The sequence below is a fragment of the Chanodichthys erythropterus genome, chromosome 8 (assembly GCF_024489055.1).
Source record: "Chanodichthys erythropterus isolate Z2021 chromosome 8, ASM2448905v1, whole genome shotgun sequence".
In the NCBI taxonomy this organism is placed as follows: domain Eukaryota; kingdom Metazoa; phylum Chordata; class Actinopteri; order Cypriniformes; family Xenocyprididae; genus Chanodichthys; species Chanodichthys erythropterus.
Genome location: NC_090228.1, coordinates 31654092 through 31675386, shown reverse-complemented (window position 1 = coordinate 31675386; position 21295 = coordinate 31654092). Strand labels below are relative to the sequence as shown.

The following is a 21295-nucleotide window of genomic DNA, read 5'->3' as shown; positions in this document are numbered from 1 at the left end:
TAGCTTAGCTCTATCGTTATTGCTTAACTAACCTAAATGTTGGTGATTCCACCTCTGAAAAGGGATGCAGTCTTTTCACAATGTGTGCAGTGACCTTTCTGTGGCACTCTTCCTTTTGTTGCGCCGACATCTTCCCCCTTGCCGCTATGGTGAACGGAGTAACGTGAGGCTCAGCACATCGCGGAGTCGTGGAGTCGTTCGCAATCTCAGGTAGTAAATCGTCTATGAAAAAATATGTGTGCTAATTTGTTAGCTGCCTCAATATAGGCACAAGACATATCTATTGTATATGAATTTTTTACTTACCGGATTCGGACTTCAGTGCAGTCACTGCGGTGCCAGGCTGGGGGTCGGAGCCAGAGGAAGAGGCAGCGGAGGATGTTAGGCGCAGCTAGCGCATTAAAGACGGGGCACGCATTTATTTCAACTCCATGAATTCGGAGGTGCTTTATCATGTTAGTCGTGCACCCTCCTATGCTCGAAACAATCCTGCTGCAAATGTGGCATTTTGCCGAGATTTCATTTTGTTTTGTAAAGTGAAGCCGACGCACGGTATCCATGTTCGACTCGCTTATGACACATCCGGTGGACACTTCTTCGTTGGTGTTCAGCAGTTTCTTATTCGAAACTTTTTTTATTATTTTTTTTTTTGGAATCGAAACTAGGAATCGAAATTTAAACTTTTGAACGATTCCGGGAAAATCGCAAAGCTAGTTCCGGTTCCAATCGATACTCGATACCCAAGCCTATCTAGAGCAGTGGAGACATGTTCTCTGGAGTGACCAATCACGATTCTCTGTCTGGCAATCTGATGGACAAGTCTGGGTTTGGTGGTTGCCAGGAGAACAGTATTTGCCTGACTGCATTGTGCCAAGTGTAAAGTTTGGTGGAGGGGGATTATGGTATGGGGTTGTTTTTCAGGGGTTAGGCTTGGCCCTTAGTTCCAGTGAAAGGAATTCTTAATGCTTCAGCATACCAAGACATCTTGCACAATTTCATGCTCCCAACTTTGTGGGAACAGTTTGGGGATGACCAGTGCACAAAGCAAGGTCCATAAAGACATGAATGAGCGAGTTTGGTGTGGAGGAACTTGAGCTCTGACCTCAACCCCACAGAGCACCTTTGGGATGAATCGGAGCAGAGACTGCGACCCAGGCCTTCTCGCCAACATCACTGCCTGACCTCACAAATGCTCTTCTAGAAGAAGAAGTTGTTCCTGGTCACAATACAAATTACATTCAAAACAGTTCAATGTACAGTAAAGATTTTATTTTGCAAAAAAAAAAAAAAAGCTACTAAATGTTTTACATGAACTTAAGCACTTGTAACGTCAGGATCGATCAAAGACACAATTGTAACCCATGCAGACTCTGCAATGTCTGAGTTCCCCACTGAGAACTATCACCATTTGCTACCATCATACATTTCAAAAAGACTTGGGAGATAGTGCCTGATCAGAAAAGTACAGGCCACAAGAATCAGACAACTGACCTGAACCGTACAGTTTGGTGGAAATGAGCCAAAAGAATGAAAAAAAAAGTCAGCCTGAGTCAGGATGCTTATGTGAAACTGTATGTTTCCACAAAAAAATCTTCTCTCTGGTGTGAGTTATTACATGATTCCTAAGGTGATTCCTGTCTGTGAAACTCATTCCACACTGATGAAATACAAAACTCTTCTCTCATACATGAATCCTCATGTGGTAATTAAGGGATTCTTTACTTTTGAAAGTCTTTTCACAGTGATGACACTCAATATCTCCATTGTGAGTTTTCAGGTGTCGGTTAAGGATTCCTTTACGGTGGAAACTTTTTGTACAGTTTTTGCAGGTTAAAGGTTTTCTCCAGTGTGAATTCTCACATGGATTTCAAACTGTCCTTTTTTAGTGAATCCTTTTCCACATTGCTGGCAGGTGAAAGGGTATGTACAAGGCTTCTCTCCAGTATGAATTCTCATGTGGACTTCAAACTGTCCTTTTCGAATAAATCCTTTTCCACACAGCTGGCAGATGAAAGGCTTTTCTCCAGTGTGAATTCTCAGGTGGACTTCAAACTGTCCTTTTTGAGTGAATCCTTTTCCACATTCTTGGCAGATGAAAGGCTTCTCTCTATTGTGAATTCTTGTGTGGACTTCTAACTGTCCTTTTCAAGTTAATCGTTTTCCACAGTGCTGGCAGACAAAAGGCTTCTCTCCAGTTGTCTTATAAACTTTAAGGTTCCTGTCTTGAATGACAGTCTTTCCACGTGGAGGGTATGTACAAGGCTTCTTTCTATTGTGAGTTCTCATGTGCCTCTTAAAGTTTCCTTTTTGATTGAAACTTTTCCCACATTGGTTGCAGGTATAAGGCTTCTCTCCAGTGTGAATTCTCATATGGTCTTCAAAGCGTCCAATCTGACTGAAACCCTTTCCACACTGAGGGCATGTGTAAGGTTGATCTCCAGAGTGAATTCTCAGGTGGGCTTTAAGGTGTCCTTTTTGACTGAATCTCTTTCCACACTGAGGGCAGGTGAAAGGCTTCTCTCCACTGTGAACTCTCATGTGAACTTCAAGGTTTCCTTTTCTATTGAAACTCTTTCCACACTGTTGGCAGATAAAGTGATTGTTTGTCCCTTCGTTTTGAGCTATTTTTTTGCGAGGAAGTGTTTTCAGTCTGTGAGCAACTGAAAGTTTTTTCTCCAGTAATGAAATTATGATGATTCTTATATTGATCTTTTTCTTCAATTTCATTGAGTACTTCCGTCTCCTCTTTCAGTGCCATCAGGTCTAAAAAAAGACCATACAAGTTAACCCCATTTTAATGGCATAAAGCAAATGACATCAAAACATTTATACATGTAAAAACCAACATACAATACATATTTATTACAACTTATTTTTTTCCCAATCCGATACTTTGAAGGCCAATATCGCCGATATCAATATTGATATGATATCACTAATCTGAACTTCTTAAATTATTGAATTACTAAGAGTAAAATGGGTAACAATACCCCCTCAATATATTTGAAAGGCATTTTTACATTCAATATGCCTTAATTGCAATGTATTAGATTATTTTTTTTGTTTACACATTGTTAAATTACTTGAAGTGGTAACCATGGATATCTACAAATAAGCCTACTATGCCTAGCTGAACTATAGTCACTATAGTAAAAACATGGGCAGTGAGTGAGAGCTTTCTGTGATTGATTGGTTCTGTTTTGCAGCATTTGCAAGTGTTCAAATGAGCAGGAAAATACTTCTACGTATTATTCACTAACATAGGTTATTTGTCCAAATTGGGACACTGTACAAATTGTGAATAAAAAAGGAATGCAATAATTTACAAATCTCATAAACTTATATTTTATTTACAATAGAGTATAGATACATAACAAATGTTGAATGTGAGACGTTTTGAAATGTCATGCCAAATATTGGCTCATTTTGGATTTAATGAGAGCTACACATTTCAAAAAAGTTGGGACAGGTAGCAAGAAGGAATGGAAATGGAAATCACAACATGGGCTCAGGAATACTTCCAGAAAACATTATCGGTGAACACAATCCACCGTGCCATTTGCCACTGCCGGCTAAAACTCTATAGATCTAAAAAGAAGCCATATGTAAACATAATCCAGAAGCACAGGTGTTTTCTCTGGGCCAAGGCTCATTTAAAATGGACTGTGGCAAAGTGGAAAACTGTTCTGTGGTCAGACGAAGCAATATTTGAAGTTCTTTTTGGAAAACTGGGATGCCATGTCATCCGGACTAAAGAGGACAAGGACAACCCAAGTTGTTATCAGCGCTCAGTTCAGAAGCCTGCATCTCTGATGGTATGGGGTTGCATGAGTGCGTGTGGCATGGGCAACTTACACATCTGGAAAGGCACCATCAATGCTGAAAGGTATATCCAAGTTCTAGAACAACATATGCTCCCTTCCAGACGTTGTCTCTTTCAGGAAAGACCTTGCATTTTCCAACACGACAATGCCAGACCACATACTGCATCAATTACAACATCATGGCTGCATAGAAGAAGAATCCGGGTACTGAAATGGCCAGCTGCAGTCCAGATCTTTCACCCATAGAAAACATTTGGCTCATAAAGAGGAAGATGCGACAAAGAAGACCTAAGACAGTTGAGCAACTAGAAGCCTGTATTAGACAAGAATGGGACAACATTCCTATTCCTAAACTTGAGCAACTTGTCTCCTCAGTCCCCAGACGTTTGCAGACTGTTATAAAAAGAAGAGGGGATGCCACACAGTGGTAAACATGGCCTTGTTCCAACTTTTTTGAGATGTGTTGATGCCATGAAATTTAAAATCAACTTATTTTCCCCTTAAAATGATATATTTTTTTCAGTTTAAACATTTGATATGTCATCTATGTTGTATTTTGAATAAAATATTGAAATTCGGAACTTCCACATCATTGCATTCTGTTTTTATTCACAATTTGTACAGTGTCACAACTTTTTTGGAATCGGGTTTGTAAATGCATATTGTATGCATTTACTTTATTATTAAATAAACAAAATCACTGGTAAAAAAAAAAAACACACCTTGGTATCTGAAGTATCGATACTTTCATTGTGGCATGAAAGTTTGCAGTGATGAACATTGTAGTCGATCACAGACATGTTACTGAGCACATGAAAGCAGTCGTCTTGTCATTGATATTTCAGTTTCTGCACATTAATGAATGCTTTCATTATAACTTATGAAAAAAAGAAATTCGCTAAATAAAGCAGAAAAATATTTTGGCGCAAGTCCAGAACTCAGTCACTGATAAACTCTGTTTGATTGACAGCTCCAGTGATAGTCAAGGAAGCTTTCTTTGAGCACTTTCAATATAAACAGATTCAACAGATTATTTTCATCATACTAAGAGAAACAGTGTTTAGTCACTGGTTTGATTTACTGACACATAGACAAAGACCATGTGACTGTAGATGAATCATTAATACCAGATCAGGCATAAGAATGAACACAGTTACTGACATTTTGTTGCATTACTGTCGAGTTCATATCGTAAAAGTCTGTTTGCTAAGCCTGCATCGAAATGCGATTGATTTAACACAGAATCCACAGTGAAATGTACCAAATATAAATAAATAAACAGACATTCACATTGTTGAAAATAAATAACCATATTCCTGCATTAGGATCCTTTGAAAGGTAATGTTATCTTAGTCCTGTATCGCCCTTCTCTCCTCATCTCACTAACACAACAGTGGGTGGGGCCAACGCTGCAATGATGAAGAAATTGATTTCTTCTGTGGAGGCGGAGTTTCACTATAAATAGGCACATTACAGTACGAGTCGTTCGCTGGGTCTGGTGTCAATTAAAGCTTTTAACAAGGAAGATTTCAGTTCTGAAACTTACAGGATGTTCTTATAGTACGATGAACTCTTATATATCAATAGCTCAAGGAAAATATAAATTCTCATTTAATGACCACTTTGAATAAGTTTCAGCCATCAAGCACTGAACTGGACTAACAGTATGAACACAAAGAGGTCTGAGTTCAGTTCAAAGTGTTTATAACGTAGTTACAGGAAGAGTTCATCTGACAAGAGCTGCACATTCTGACTACTAAGATTGAGTTTATTTGTTCATTCACATCGTCTTCTGGAGACACAAGTTGTAATATTATGTTTTTGGTGTTTATCTGAATAATCTCATATCGTCATTTCAGTTTACAGGTGTTCATTCACTCTTCAGCTTCAGCTCAAACAACAATGCCTGACTGATTGAACAATCATATTCCTTTATAATCTTTAGCTGCTAAAATTTAATTTTTGAGAATGTAACCAACCTGACCGCAGTAAAGATAGTTTTGCGGTTTGATATTCAGATTTCTTTTGGCTATAAACACAAAGTGCACTATCATAGACATGCAAATAATACCGAATATCATTCTCCATGATTTGTGAATTAAGGTGACGCTGTCCTTTGGGCTGAAATCATAGCTCCAAAAGTTGGACACTTAGAGGACTGAAACCGGTGTCATCTTCACCAGCTTGATCTGTGATTTTTTTCACAGCAAAGCTCTTGTCCGTAAACCCCTTGTTAAGTCCGCCAAGGAATGTGAAAGAAAGGCGTTCTTCACGTTTAACGTCTTACCAATAAACATGCAGACTGCTGTAATAAAATAACATTGTTCACAAAAACTTTCACAATAGCATTTTATCGTGTGGCCGTGTTTCTCTTTCCTCTGCCCCCCCCCCCCCTTTTTTTGGTATTTTTTAATCCAATTGACTTTAAAAGTTCTATTTACATATTCAAAATAAAGTATTTCCAAGCCCCCTTCAGCTTTCTTATTGGTAAGAACCCTTTTCTTAAGTCTTTGGGATTTGTTTTTCCAATAAAAGAATAAAACAAATGATTGATATCTTTACAATAAGAATCTTTAGGGAAGGATAGACAAATCGAGATAAGCCTTCTGCTTTAGATAACAGGACACGCCCATAAACAGAGAGATCACGTTGTAACCAACAGTTTAATAACGCTTTTGTCTTTTTTAATCTAGAAGAAAAATTTCAATTTTGTCTTTCTGTAACATGCTTTGTTACAATAATTCCTAGATATTTGACATGAATGTTATTAATAACTTTATCATTTAAATTGTGTAAAGGGAGAATTTCACATTTGGATAAATTTAGAGTTAGATCAGAAGCCTTGGAGAAAATTTATTTCTCGTTCATTTACACTGTTTTGAGTAGCTTGTGACATCAGCGTGCGGTGATTCGAATCAGTGAATCATTTTGTGAAAGAATCGATTCAACTGACTCGGAGTTCAGTTTCTCCATCACTACCCGACAGTGACTGATAAAGTGTTTATGATAAAGTGATTCACAATATAGAGAACAAAATTAGACGCGCTTTATTACTTCTGTTTTCTGTTACAAACAATAATGTTCAATTAGCCTATGTTAGATAAAGTAATACAATATTAAATTCAATAAAAAATAAAGCTGCAAGCAGCAATTCGGGGCCAAGCCCCAGTAGGGGCAGTAGCGCAATACGGAGCAGGAAGAGCAAAAACAGCAGAAATTGAATGTACATGCAAAACATCTGGTTCAGAAGGACAGGTGGAAATGAAATGAAAATCAATAGAAGTTCAGAGAACGAACACGGAATGAACTAAAATACTTGTATCTCATTGAAGAGGAATAAAGATTAGCACAATCCTTATTTGGATAAAAAAGGTATCAAAATGACTCATTACACACAATTGTATAAAGGAACCCCACACAAGATTCGAATCCACGACCTCCGGGTCCAAGGTCCATTTCTCATCTCATTGCACCACTGTGCAAGTGAATGTTTCCACACCTGCCGAAGTTTATTAGTTCATGTGAAAATGAACTCAAAATGAAGAATTCTTATAAAGCTGCACTTTAGATCATTCTGCAGCTCATCATGCTGTAGTGCAATACAGAGCAGGAAGAGGAAAAACAGCAGAAAATGAACAAACATGAAACAGCTGGTTCAGAATTACGGGCAAGAATGAACTCAGAATGTACATAAGCTTAGATGAAAATGAACACAGCATGAAACAAAAAGCATTTATTTCTAATCCAAGAGGCAGTAAAGGAATCAAAACACACTATTTTATAAAACCGCTCCACCTGGGATTCGAACCCACTAACTTCGGATACAGGGCTCTTCAGATAACTGGCTTTACACATTGAGCTACTTGAGGATGCACATTCAACAGACTGTGGAAGAAACCTTTTAGTCTAACAAAGAATTCACAAAAAAAGCATTACTTAGCATGCTATCCATATTAGCATGCTAAGCTAACTTAATGCTAATGAAGCTCATGGTTAACTTGATAACTGAAGAGCCACATTAAAGAGAATGACAACTGGTTAGCATGCTAAGCAATTAGCATGCTAAGCTAACTAGCATAAGACAACAAACACAAGCAAGGTCACATTCAGAGATGAATATCTTGGGAATGGTAGCGAATATCAAAAATCCATTCAGTCATTTCTGTGCGGCTCGGTCCAAAGATCACCTGAGCTGATTTTGGACAAAATTGGACAAAAATTGTAGGAGGAGTAGCGAAAAAACTGTTTTCCATTTATTTCAATATGGCGGACAGGTACATTTAAGGAAAATGACAAATGACACATCGTCGGAATCGGCATAAGCCAGGGAATAAAATGACATAAAGCATACACATTTTGGAAAGTGTTTTCAAAAGTTATAAGTGGTTTTGCAATAATCATTACATCTGTGGAACAGTAGGTGGCGCTGTGTTGAAACTTCTCAGGTACCTTCAGGACCTTCTAAAGGTCATACATACCAATTTGTGTGAAGATATGTCAAATTGTTTAAAAGTTATTGCAATTTATGACAAAATTCAAAATGGCGGACACGTGGTTCATCCGATGTTGACGAATTCGATATCCTCGGATTCGGCATGGCACAGGGAATCCATAGACACCAAGATCTTGATTTTCTAATAAAGTGTTCAAAAGTTATTGGCCAAAATAGCCATTTTTCAGATCTCATGACCTGTAGGTGGCGCTGTTCCCAAATTTGGCATGGAACCTCGGATCATGGTCTTGATCAAGTGTACCAATTTTAGTTTTGATTGCTCAAAGTTTGGCCGAGATACAGCCTCTATAGCAATTTTAACTTCGTGACATTGTGACCTCGTTAACTTCGTGACATCATAACTTTTGAACAAAGATGAATAAAAAAAATCTGTTCAGTCATTTCTGTGCGGCTCAGACCAAAGATCACCTGATCAAAGTTTGGACAAAATTGGACAAATTTTGAAGGAGGAGTAGCGAAAAAACGGAATACTGTACTTTTCAAAATGGCCACTACTGTACTGGGTGGAGACTTAATGTAAGATATTGAATGTGATCAGTATGAAGAGAGGAATCAGTTGTATTGACATTCATTTTTCTGGAACAAAGGGTTCAAAAGTTATAACCTTTACAAAAGTGAATATTTGAACTGGTGGTGGCGCTATAGACTTAGTCCTAGATACTCCAAAGTTGGTCAAATTACTTTTAATTACTATCACTACAAGCATGCCAAATTTGATAATTTTCCTTCTTATGGTTCATTGATTACCATACAGGGGGAAGAAGAATAACTACGAATTTGGACATAAAGGAATTGCATGTGATAGCTTCAGATTAGACCAGTTTTAGGCAGAATGCCTAGAACAGACACAAGTTCTGCATCTTTTCCTGCCACAGTACCTCATGCGGTCTGGGCATGTGTCACACTGAGTTTCGAACCCACGATGCAGAGCATTCGAGATCCGTGGCGTAACACATTGAGCTAATCAGCCATGCAAGTTCATCAGTATGCTAAGCAGAGGTTTCAGTGTGAGAAAGAGTTCACAAAAAAAAAAAAAGCTTCATAGCATGTTAACCATATTAGTATGCAAAGTTATTTAATGCCAACTAAGTTTTGGTTAACCTGTTGACTGAAGACCACATTAGAAAGAATAGCAATAGTTTAGCATGCTAAGCAATTACTGTGCTAAGCTAACTAGTATAAGACAACAAACACAAGCAAGGTCACATTCAGAGATGAATATCTTGGGAATGGTAGCGAATATCAAAAATCCGTTCAGTCATTTCTGTGCGGCTCGGTCCAAAGATCATCTGAGCTGATTTTGGACAAAATTGACCAAAATTTGTAGGAGGAGTAGCGAAAAAACTGTTTTTGATTTAATTCAATATGGCAGACAGGTACATTTAAGGAAAATGACAAATGACACATTGTCGGAATCGGCATAAGCCAGGGAATAAAATGACATAAAGCAGACAAATTTTGGATAATGTTTTCAAAAGTTATAAGCAATTTTGCAAAAAACATTATATCTGTGGAACACTAGGTGGCGCTGTGCTGAAACTTCTCATGTACCTTCAGGACACTCTGATGGTCATATGTACCAAATTTTGTGATATGTCAAATTGTTTAAAAGTTATTGCAATTTATGACAAAATTCAAAATGGCGGACATGCTTTTCATCCGATGTTGACAAATTCAATATCCCCGGATTCGGCATGGCCCAAGGAATCCATAGACACCAAGATCTTGATTTTCTAATAAAGTGTTCAAAAGTAATTGGCCAAAATAGCCATTTTTCATATCTCATGACCTGTAGGTGGCGCTGTTCCCAAATTCGGCATGGAACCTTAGATCATGGTCTTGATCAAGGGTACCAATTTTTGTTTCGATTGCTCAAAGTTTGGCCGAGATACAGCCTCTATAGCAATTTCGGGTCAATCTCGTTAACTTCGTGACATCATAACTTTTGAACAAAGATGAATAAAAAAAATCTGTTCAGTCATTTCTGTGCGGCTCAGACCAAAGATCACCTGATCAAAGTTTGGACAAAATTGGACAAATTTTGAAGGAGGAGTAGCGAAAAAACGGAATACTGTACTTTTCAAAATGGCCGCTACTGTAATGGGTGGAGACTTAATGTAAGAAGTTGAATAGCATCAGCATGAAGAGACGAATCAGATGAACTAAATTTAATTTTTCTATGACAAACAGTTCAAATGTTAAAACCGTTAGAATGTTGAAATTTTGAACTGGTGGTGGCGCTATAGAGTTGGTTCTAGAGACTCCAAATTTGGTCCAATCACTATTCATGAGCATCTCTACAACTGTGCCAAATTTCATCATTTTCTCATGTTCCGTTGATAGGGCTGCCATAGACTCCCATTCGGGAGGAAGAATAATAATAATAAAAAGGAAAACGTACAATTACAATAGGGGCTACAGCCCCTTCGGGGCTTGGCCCCTAACTAAGCAATCTCACGTCGCTTGTGCAACTTTAAAAATGCCTAAATAGTTTATCGATTTAAACACTGTAAAATGCTTAAAACACAAACCTTTCTTGAGCCGAATCCCAACACATGCAGGAGCGTCGCACAGCCTTATGACGTCACATCTGCTGACCAAAATAAAAGTCCTTTATACACAAAAATGAAGTATGCGGGAGGGGGCGCCATTGTGCCAAAATAATTTCTTCTAGCAAATTTTAAATGGGTGGTTCATTGCGATTTCACTTTTTTAACTTTAGTTAGTGTGTAATGTTGCTGCTTGAGCATAAACAGTATCTGCAAAGTTACAGCGCTGAAAGTTCAATGCAAACGGAGATATTGTCTTTTAAAGTTATGGCATTTTATTGCCTACAAAAACGGGCGGTTTGGACTACAACAAGCTTCTTCCCGGGTTGGTGACATCATAAACCCTTGCTATTAGCTTAAACACTGCCCCTGGGAACACGCAACAAAGTGGGCGAGGCCATGTGGCGCAGCATAATGAAAGCGGAAGAGTTGTTTACACCGAACGCGAGCTGCGCGACGCGACGCGTCAAAAGATAATGAACCCATTATTATCTGTGATATTTTCTACACTGGATGCGGCGCTGAAGACAGCTTCCTGAATCTACACGAGTTTAATGCTGGATTTACACAAAGACTTTTACTGAAAGATGAAGCAGTTCCCACTTTAAAAGCAGAAGCAGTTGTTTATTGTCTTCAAACTGTAAGTACATTTTATAGTATGTAACTTACATGTCTTTTAAACGTAATGTTATAGTTCTGTTGCTGTTTTTAATGCATCTAGGACATATACAAAGAGCAACTCGTTTTTGTTAGCTAAATTCTAGTGCAACAAACACTAACAAACTTCTATGTTCATAGACAAACAGTTGTTCATGCTATAAATTAAAAGATACCTTTACAAAAATGCGACTACTCAGGCATGTTACTACAGGAAAGCTTTAATCAGGATAAAACTGTATATTGAAAGCTAACAAAAAGCAGTGACAGCATCTAAACACTTTGACACAAATACAAAATGAAATACCATTCATAAACGTCCTTTAAAAGCCGCGATTGGAGAGGTTCTGCTTTATCCTCTTCATTTGGGTCTGATTCGGCTCAATTTGATACAGCAATATAGGTGCTATTATTTACATTCCACCTAAGCGCGTAATAACGGATGGTAAGGGGCGTGGCGTATCCAGACGCTTCAGCGAATCACGATAGACTGGGCCAGTTACCAACCTGCTGACCAATCTGAGCACATTGCGTATGTCAGAGGGAGTGGCTTCATAGAAGCAGGAAGTCAAACGAGCCGTTCATATGACAGTGGAAACCAGTGCCCAAGGAAGTCGACCGGAAGTTGAAGTCGGCCGCGTGCTGCCATCTTGTAGCAGAACTTCACTTGCGTTAGCATCCCACTGACTCCCATTCATTTTGGCGTCACTTTGACAGTGAATAACTTTACATCTGAGGCGTTTAAAGACTCCATTTGTCCATTATTTATTTCCAAAGATACACGACAATGTATAAAGGGCTCCATTGCCTTCTATGTTACATTATGGTCCCGTAGAAACAGTTTTTGTAAAAATAAGCTAACGATTGCGTCATAACCACTCGACTCTCTGTCGCACAGTAGAGAAATTACCGTACAGACAGGAGGAAAGCTCGCAGACAATCGGGGAGATTATCTGAATATGGCGTACTGGCGTTACATTTTAAAATACTATACAAACTAATTAATCAGAATACTTACTCCTGCTCACTCACGCTAAAGAACTCCCCGCTCAAGCTCGCCGTCTCTGCAAGATTAACGATGGCAGTTTTCACGCACAGCTACTAGAAGATTTACATCTGTCAGACAGGTTGCGGACGTCATCAAGCTTAGTTTGAGTCTGCGCGTCAGAAACGGAAGTGCTAAAAATCGCTAAAAATGGGCTTCACTTGACTCAGTTGAGTTCCAATGGGATCGCTGTGTCCATTTCTTTTACTGTCTATGGTGGAAACAGAGGTGTAGAATAAAGATAAAGTATATGAAAAATACAGCGTTTTCAAAAAAACGAAGCATTAGGACATGTTATACTGTGCCCCAAAAACACAATCAAGCCTAGAAAAAAACCACGTAACCACCCCTTTAAAATATAAATAGGATTCATGTAGACGTATCTAATTATACTACTAGACAAAAAATGATGTTACTTTAACATCAAATGGAGACTTTTAGCTTGAGCTTGAACCGCTATTAAAAATGTATTATAAACTTCCTTATGTGTGATTTATAATGTAAGAATTACAAATCAATTATTTTTAACCTTTAATATTATAATGATGTACCACCTGTGGTAATAGTTTACACCATTAGTTAAGAAATATTTTAGGCAGACACCATGGCTTCAGAATGTGTATTTTAGTCGGTCATCAACCAAATTCAGGGCAGCACCACTAACCCTGACTGAAGCTGAGGAAAGGGTGGCATAGGAGGACATTCGAGACATATTCTCCAGGACAGAGAAAGAGAGTTATTTCAATATCACAGTGTATCTAGAAGTCAACAAATATTATATTATATATTATTTTAAGTAAGGAAGAATAAAATTGAATTCCCTCAACCTAAACAAAAGATGCCTTATTTATCTTAACATTAACCGTACAGCACCTCAATCGACTCAGATAGGGGTAACAGCATTAATAATTCTCAAAGCTGGTAACGTGATGACTGTGGCATGAGTTTTATTTGAGTGAAATCTCAGTTAATCCAGATTATAAACTGTATTTTCTTTATTAAGCAGACTGCTGAGAGGAAGGTTGTGACAGAGCAGATTGACGTAACTGGAGTCTCAGAAGACAAGGGAAACTTCGCTCTCCTCTGCAACGATTTCCAGGAATTCAGCTTCCCACAGAAAATGTACAATGGAAGAGTGGACGATTTAATTGCCCAACTCCCAACAACATAAAAAAATCCAGCATATACATGAATGAGTTCTGGATGTGGAGTTTGCAGAGCTAATAGTAGTAAAATAACAGCAGTTTTACCTTAGTAGTAGTGTGTTTAATTTCTATAACTGGTAGTTTTTCAGTTTGCCGTTTTAATGTCTGCTTGTGTAATGTTTATATAATAGTGTTTTAGTTCCTATGCGTTTTTAAATAAATTTGCGTTCAGAACATTAATCTGATGTTTTTGCACACAAATACATTTAAAAGTTACCTCAGTTGTTAATCATGACGAACAGCGGAGCGCATGCTAGTGTTAGCACCAGCTACATCTGGCGTTTCACACCGGAGGAAACAAAAGTACTTGTTTTCAACTCAATTCAGAGAAATTTATTTTTTACTGTAAAACTAAATTCTTTGTGACAATGGCATAACCTAGACCTATAGTTTGATTAGTTTACAATGTCTGAGAGGAAAGTCCTTGTAAGAACTATGCTTTAAAAATCATAAGAATATATCATTCATATTCAATATTATTGTGTTTCACAGCAGTTTCACCCCAGATTAAAGGATTAGTTCACTTTCAAATTAAAATTTCATGATAATTTACTCACCCCCATGTCATCCAAGATGTTCATGTCTTTCTTTCTTCAGTCGAGAAGAAATTAAGGTTTTTGATGAAAACATTAAACAAGCAGACATAACAGACATGAATTAAAACGCCAAACTGACAAACTACCAGTTATATGAATTAAACACACTACTACTAAGTTAAAACTGCTGTTATTTTATCACTATTAGTTTCAGTGCAGCTTCAAACAGCTTTAAACGATAGCAGACGAGGAATGCTTTATATAAACAAACGATCGCCTTTGTAAGTGCTTACGCTTTCCATATTCTTCAAAAAATGTCCTACACTTTCCCTATTCAACTAAGGAAAAAAATGGAACTGGCGCCGCGTTCATACAGTGTAAACTTTTTGAAGAATATGGGAAATGCGGTTTTGGCGGAAGCACTTGGAAGGCGATCATTTCTGTTTATAAAACATATACAGTTGTATTTGTTTTTAAAATGACTGATCGTTTCGATACACAAGACTCTTATTCCTCGTCTGGGTTCATTTAAAGCTCTTTGAAGCTGCACTGAAACTGGAATTTTGATTTTCAACCCGTTGAACCCCAGTGAAGTCCACTATAAGGAGAATAATCCTGGAATGTTTTCATCAAAGAACTTCATTTCTTTTCAACTGAAGAAAGAAAGACATGAACATCTTGGATGACATGGAGGAGAGTAAATTATCAGGAATTTTTTATTTAAAAATGGATTAATCCTTTAAAGATCTTTGCAAAAGCTGCAACAACATTGATCATTCATCAAGGCCTGCTAAACTTTTGTGTCATGAGCTGAAATCTGGGTAATATTCCTTACCCCTGTTGTGGCAAAAATAAACAACTCACCAATAGGGCTGGGCGATATGGCAAAAAAATAAAATCTCGATTTTTCAGAACGATTGACCGATTCACGATTTCGATTTTTTTATTTATTTTTTACTGTTTAACTAGTCACCTTAAAACGTAATTACAATATGATTTAAGCAACATTCTCTTTATTAACAATCTGGTTAAAAAAGTTCCATTCCAAGTGCAGCACACATGAAGTGAAAAAAAGTACACTTCTCTAATGTACTTAAAGTGCTCTATTTTCGCGCACTAATTTTGTACTTGATATACTAAAAATTCTTCTTTAGTACTACTTAAGATTATCTTAAGAACATCTAAGTGTACTCAACTATGCTATTTTGAGAGCATTAATATGAACTAAAATGTGCTTTTAATGTACTATCTCTATATTTAAAAATATATTTAGTTACCACTTGTAGTACATTATGGGTTCAAATGAACTATAAGTAGTATCTAAATAAATTTTTTAAATACAGAAGCACAGTTTAGTTCATATTTCATGGTGTCTTAAAATAGCACAGTTGAGTACACTTAGATGTTCTTAAGATGATCTTAAGTAGTACTAAAGAAGAATTTTTAGTATATCAAGTACAAAATTAGTGTGCGAAAATAGAGCACTTTAAGTAGCCTATGTTATAAAAGTGTACTTTTTTCACCTGGGGTATATGTAAAACAATTTGTTTAATATCTTTGCATTGCTAACATTTTTATTCAAAATCGTGATTTCTCGATTCAGAAAATAATAAAATCGAGGCAAAACAAAAATTCGAATTAAACGAAAAAATCGGAAAAAACGCCCAGCCCTACTCACCAAACTCACCGTATAAGAAACAAATTTAGACCCAAAGTCTTTTAAAATTGTATTTCTTATAAGAAAGATCAGACAGTCATACAGCTCTAAGAGAGCTGGCAAAATGAAAGATAAGGAATAACAGTTTTCTGCTGTTCTTATACCCTCTTGTCTCCAAGGTCAGATCCTTGCTCTCCTTTCGCGTGACTACCCCTGCTATCTTATTGATGTTTCTTACAGTTGTTTTACTTCCCAATTAGGAATATTGACCCCAAAGGTTAAAGATTTTCCTTACCTAAACTTCCCATATGTCAAACACAGCACGGTTTACTTAAAGCTTCCCATATGTTAAACACACAGCACAGTTCTATATTTCAGGATACATAACTCAACCTTAGACATGTTTTTGTGAGGAGACACGCACATTCTAAAATTTCCACTACACCCCGACTTGCTTTAACCCATTGGAGAGCGACCTTATGATTGAAGAAAGTCAGGTAAAATGCTTGACGTTCAGTACCTTTGGCCGTTTTTGGTGAACACTTCCCTGGTTGTTCCATTCGGATCTGAATGGTAAGACTCCAGTTAAATCTGGATGGTATAACTCCATGCTTCAGGCAGTATTCAGACGCTGTGAAATGCCAACCACACATATAAATACTTCCTTTTAAAACTGCAAAACCCTTGTTTTCATGAATCCACATTTTCTTGGTCTCTTTCTGTCAGTTGAAAAAGAATGAAAGATGAGATCGGGCTGTTTAGTGGAGCAACATTTACTCACTGTGCTCGTGAAATAATTATTTCTCAATTTTTACTCATTTAAATGTGCTTTCTGTTCTCACGTCATTTATATTTGTGTATGTATGTATGTTTGTACCAAGAGCTCCTGTGTGTGTTTGTGCACACCTGGCGAATAAAGAGTTCTGATTAGGAGCTGTTAAAGTTTATTTTTTGTCCTCTACGTCAGTTTCTCTTTTTTTAAAATAATGAATAGGCAATAATTGTATCCTTTAATATTGTATATTTAAAAAAGACATAGTATCTTTTTAAATGTTGTATAAATTGAGACATTTTTTTACACTTAACTTTATAATAGCGAGTATTGGATCAATCAATATTTGGATTAAAACAGTTTTTAAAGCACTCATTAAAACAATAAAAGCATCAGTCCAGGCATCAAAATTATTCGACACAAAAAATATTCACACCATCAAATGCAAGGTTTTACATGTTTGTGTATATTCTGTATAACAAAAAAAAAAAAGAAGCAAAACTAGGTAATGCTAGCAAACCAATATCAGTTATGTGTACTTGTTCAAAAGGTACAGTTAATTGCTGGTCAGCATTTGCTTAGTTAGGGGCACTTGATATTCAACAATGTTTTTTAATGACACCATTGCATGAGAACTGAACTGAGCTGGACGATGACATGACTGTTTTCAACTGAACTAAATTAATAACTAATTAATGATTTATTTATTTTTTACAACAGAATGACTTAATACTAAACTTGTTCAGCTGGACAATGACACCATTTTCTGTGCAGCCAAAATTATCTTTCTGTTAATAAATATAGTATAAATAAATATAGTATTTTGCATCATTTTATGCTAATGACACCCAGATGTACTTGCTGATGAAGTCTGGAGATGATAAATCTGTTAAATCACTTTTTGAGTAATAATATAGTAATGAATAATAGCAAATAATATAGTAATGAATCTAGCTCCTCTGTCATTAAATCTGTATACTAACGTCAAGAATATGGGATTTATTTTTGACACTTTGACACAGTTAAAGTTTGATTGACAATTACATTTAGTTGTGGAGAAGAGTTTCTTTCAAATGTGAAACTTTTCTAAACTTAAATCTGTCTTCACTTTCAGTGATAAACTCGTTAAATTACGAGAAAACTTGTTAAATTTCGAAAAAAAAGTTGAGATAAAATGTTGAGGATGAAGTCGATAAAATGTTGAGAAAAAAAGTCTTTAAATTTAACAACATTTTTCTCAAAATTTAACGAATTTGTTCTTGTAATTTAACGTCTTTTTTCTCGTAATTTGATGTTTATTCTCAACATTTTATCTCAACTTTTTTCTCGAAATTTAATGACATTTGATTCATAATTTAATGAATATGTTCTCGTAATTTAACTAATTTTTACTTATAATTTAATGAGTTTATTCTCAACATTTTATCCCGACTTTTTTTTTTTAATTTAACAACATTTTTCTCATAATTTAATGAATTTGTTCTTGTAATTTAACAAGTTTTCTAGTAATTTAATGAGTTTATTCTCAACATTTTATCTAGACTTTTTTCTCGAAATTTAACATTTTTCTCATAATTTAACAATTTTTTTCTCGTAACTTAACTTTTTTTTTGTAATTTAATGAGTTTATTCTCAACATTTTATCTCGACTTTTTTCTCGAAATTTAACAACATTTGACTCATAATTTAATGAATTTGTTCTCGTAATTTAGCTAGTTTTTACTTATAATTTAATGAGTTTATTCTCAACATTTTATCCCGACATTTTTCTCGAAATTTAACGACATTTTTCTCATAATTTAATGAATTTGTTCTCGTAATTTAACAACTTTTTTCTCGTAATTTAATGAGTTTATTCTCAACATTTTATCTCAACATTTTTCTCGAAATTTAACATTTTTCTCATAATTTAACGAATTTTTTCTCGTAATTTAACAACTTTTTTCTTGTTTGTTTGTTTGTTTTATTTAGATAGGGACAGATACAAATAACATAGACAAACTTTGACAGTCGTCCGATGCATGTATCATAATGTTTTTAGCTAAAAGCTAATTTACAACACTTGTCCCTAGTAGGGCTTAAAAAAAAAAAAAAAAAAAAAAAAAAAAAAAAAACACACAATACAGTTTAACATTAACATCAACATTAATAAAAGACCGGGAAGGAATAAAGATAAAAATGTATAGAAAATATTAATTAAGAAAATATTAAAAATATACAGAAAGGGCAAAGTCAGAGGACTAAATATGAGAACAACATTGTTCCTGAATTAACCACAATTTGATTTTTTTTTTGAAAGTGGCTAATGTCGGGATACATTTCAGATTATCTGGCAGAGCATTCCATAATTTTGCCCCTTTCACTGAAACAGCGACCTGTGCAAATGATGTTCTACGAAAAGGGATGTTACAATTGACTTTAGAAGCAGATCTGGTGGATCTAGTACTTTGCTGTCTTGTTATTATTTTGCAAAGCGGTAGTGGAGCAGCATCATTTAAGCATTTGAAGACCAGTTTAAAAAAATGCAGAGAAATAAGATTAACAAAACTTAGAATCTTATATTTACTTTGAATTTGGCAGTGATGGTACCTTATTCTCTTCTTGTCCAGAACTTTCAAGGCTCGATTGTAAAGACACTCTATAATTTTGACTGATGACTGATGAGCTTGGGACCATGTGGTTAAGCCATAAGATATATGTGAAAGAATCATAGAATTAAAAAAAATAAAAGCACAATCAAGAGTCAGACAGTTTCTTATCATCATAAAACAACTTAAATTGGCCCTAATAGTTTTACAGATTTTCTTAATATGACTTTTAAAATTCAACTGATAATCTATATTTAATCCAAGATACTTCACTTCAGGTACTTGTTCAATAAGTTCCCCATTAATTTTTATGTTCAAAAGTTGTGTTAAAGGTAGTTTTTGAATAGAAAAGCAGACAGAGTTTGTTTTTTAGTATTTAAAGTTAAACAAGATGAAGCCAGCCAAGATGATATTCTTTCTAAATTAGTATTAAGTTTATCAGCCACAGAGATACATGTATCAGCAGATGCATACACCACTGTGTCATCTGCATACATCAGTAGACCTGTATCTGGACATACTACATCCGGTAAGTCATTAATATATAGACTGAAGAGTATGGGTCCCAAGATCGTGCCCTGAGGAATACCTGTTTTAATTTTAAGAAAAGTAGATCTCACACTATTAATCACAACACACTGTTCACGGCCCTTTAAATAAGATTCAAACCAGGACAATGTTTTTTTAGATAAATTGAACTTAGCTAATTTAGAAATTAATATATTATGATTTACTGTATCGAATGCTTTTTTTAAATCTAGAAACACAGCACCAACTACATTTCCCTGGTCAAGTGATTGTTTGATATTTTCAATTAATAGACAGATTGCGGATTCTGTGGAATGGTTGTGCCTGAATCCAAATTGCAGAGGACTCAGATACTGGTTTGTCTCAAGATAGTGCATGAGTTGTTCTGAAACAATCTTCTCTAAAACTTTAGACAAAGCTGGGAGAAGACTGATAGGTCTATAGTTACAGGACATTTTGTCATCTCCTGATTTAAAAATCGGTATTACTAGAGCATTTTTCCACCCATCTGGGAATTGCCCAGATTTAATGGAGATATTAACAAGATTGGTGAGAGGCTGGACCAGAATGCTGCTATATTTTTTAAGAAAAGCTATATCTAAATTAAAAATATCTTTTGAGAAGGTGGTGTTTAGGTCCTGTATAGCTTTCAGAACAGCTGTCTGACCAACCTCCCTGAGCTGGAATGAGTTATCTTGACCTTCAAGCGGGTCTACTGTTGTTAGGCCTATATCGTTACAGCATGGAAAGCTTGATGCTAGGTTATTAACAGATTGTATGAAAAAGTTATTGAATTCATTAGCAACTTGTGCATTATCAGTGATGGTGTGTTCACCCATTTTAAGTTCATATTTTGCTTGGGTGGTATTACCCTTTGGATTTAATAGGCTGTTTAATTGTTTCCACATTAATTTGCCATTCCCTTTAGCCTCTGTTAAAGCTTGAATATAATGATTTGATTTAGCCATTCTAAGTTCTTTGACAACTTGGTTACGCAGACCTTTAAACAGTTTCAAATCAGTGTCCCTTCGGATCTTAATAAAAGTTTTCAAGGCAAGGTCTCTCCTTTTCATCAGCTTTCGAATATTATCGTTCATCCATGGTAACTGAAATTTTCTCTGGGATTTCTTTAGCTTTTTAGTGTATTTATCTACAATACTCTCAATAGTGGACATAAGCTTATTACAGCTATCGTTTACTTGATCATATTGTTGAAGCTCATCCCAGTTAACACCCTTTAACTCATTCTCAAATTCAGTCTGGTTTTTACGAGGAATTTCAAGTTTAAACAGGTACCGATTTGGATTTAAAAATCTAGTCATTCTTTTCTTTGTCAGTTTTCTTGCAATTAAAATCATATTATGGTCAGATAGACCAGTAACTAAATTATATGTTTTTATGATTCTGTCAGGTTTGTTAGC

The 21295-nt window shown here is 35.9% G+C and overlaps 1 protein-coding gene across 3 annotated transcripts in view; it reads left to right on the top strand.

The window, feature by feature from the left end:
* LOC137024727 (tripartite motif-containing protein 16-like) overlaps nt 1-13705 on the top strand; it is a 54508-nt gene extending 40803 nt beyond the window's left edge. For all 3 annotated transcript variants that reach the window (XM_067392580.1, XM_067392579.1, XM_067392578.1), the window contains one exon: nt 13595-13705. The gene's annotated coding sequence lies outside the window, so the exon portion shown is untranslated. The remainder of the gene's footprint in view (nt 1-13594) is intronic.
* The last annotated feature ends 7590 nt before the right edge of the window (nt 13706-21295 follow it).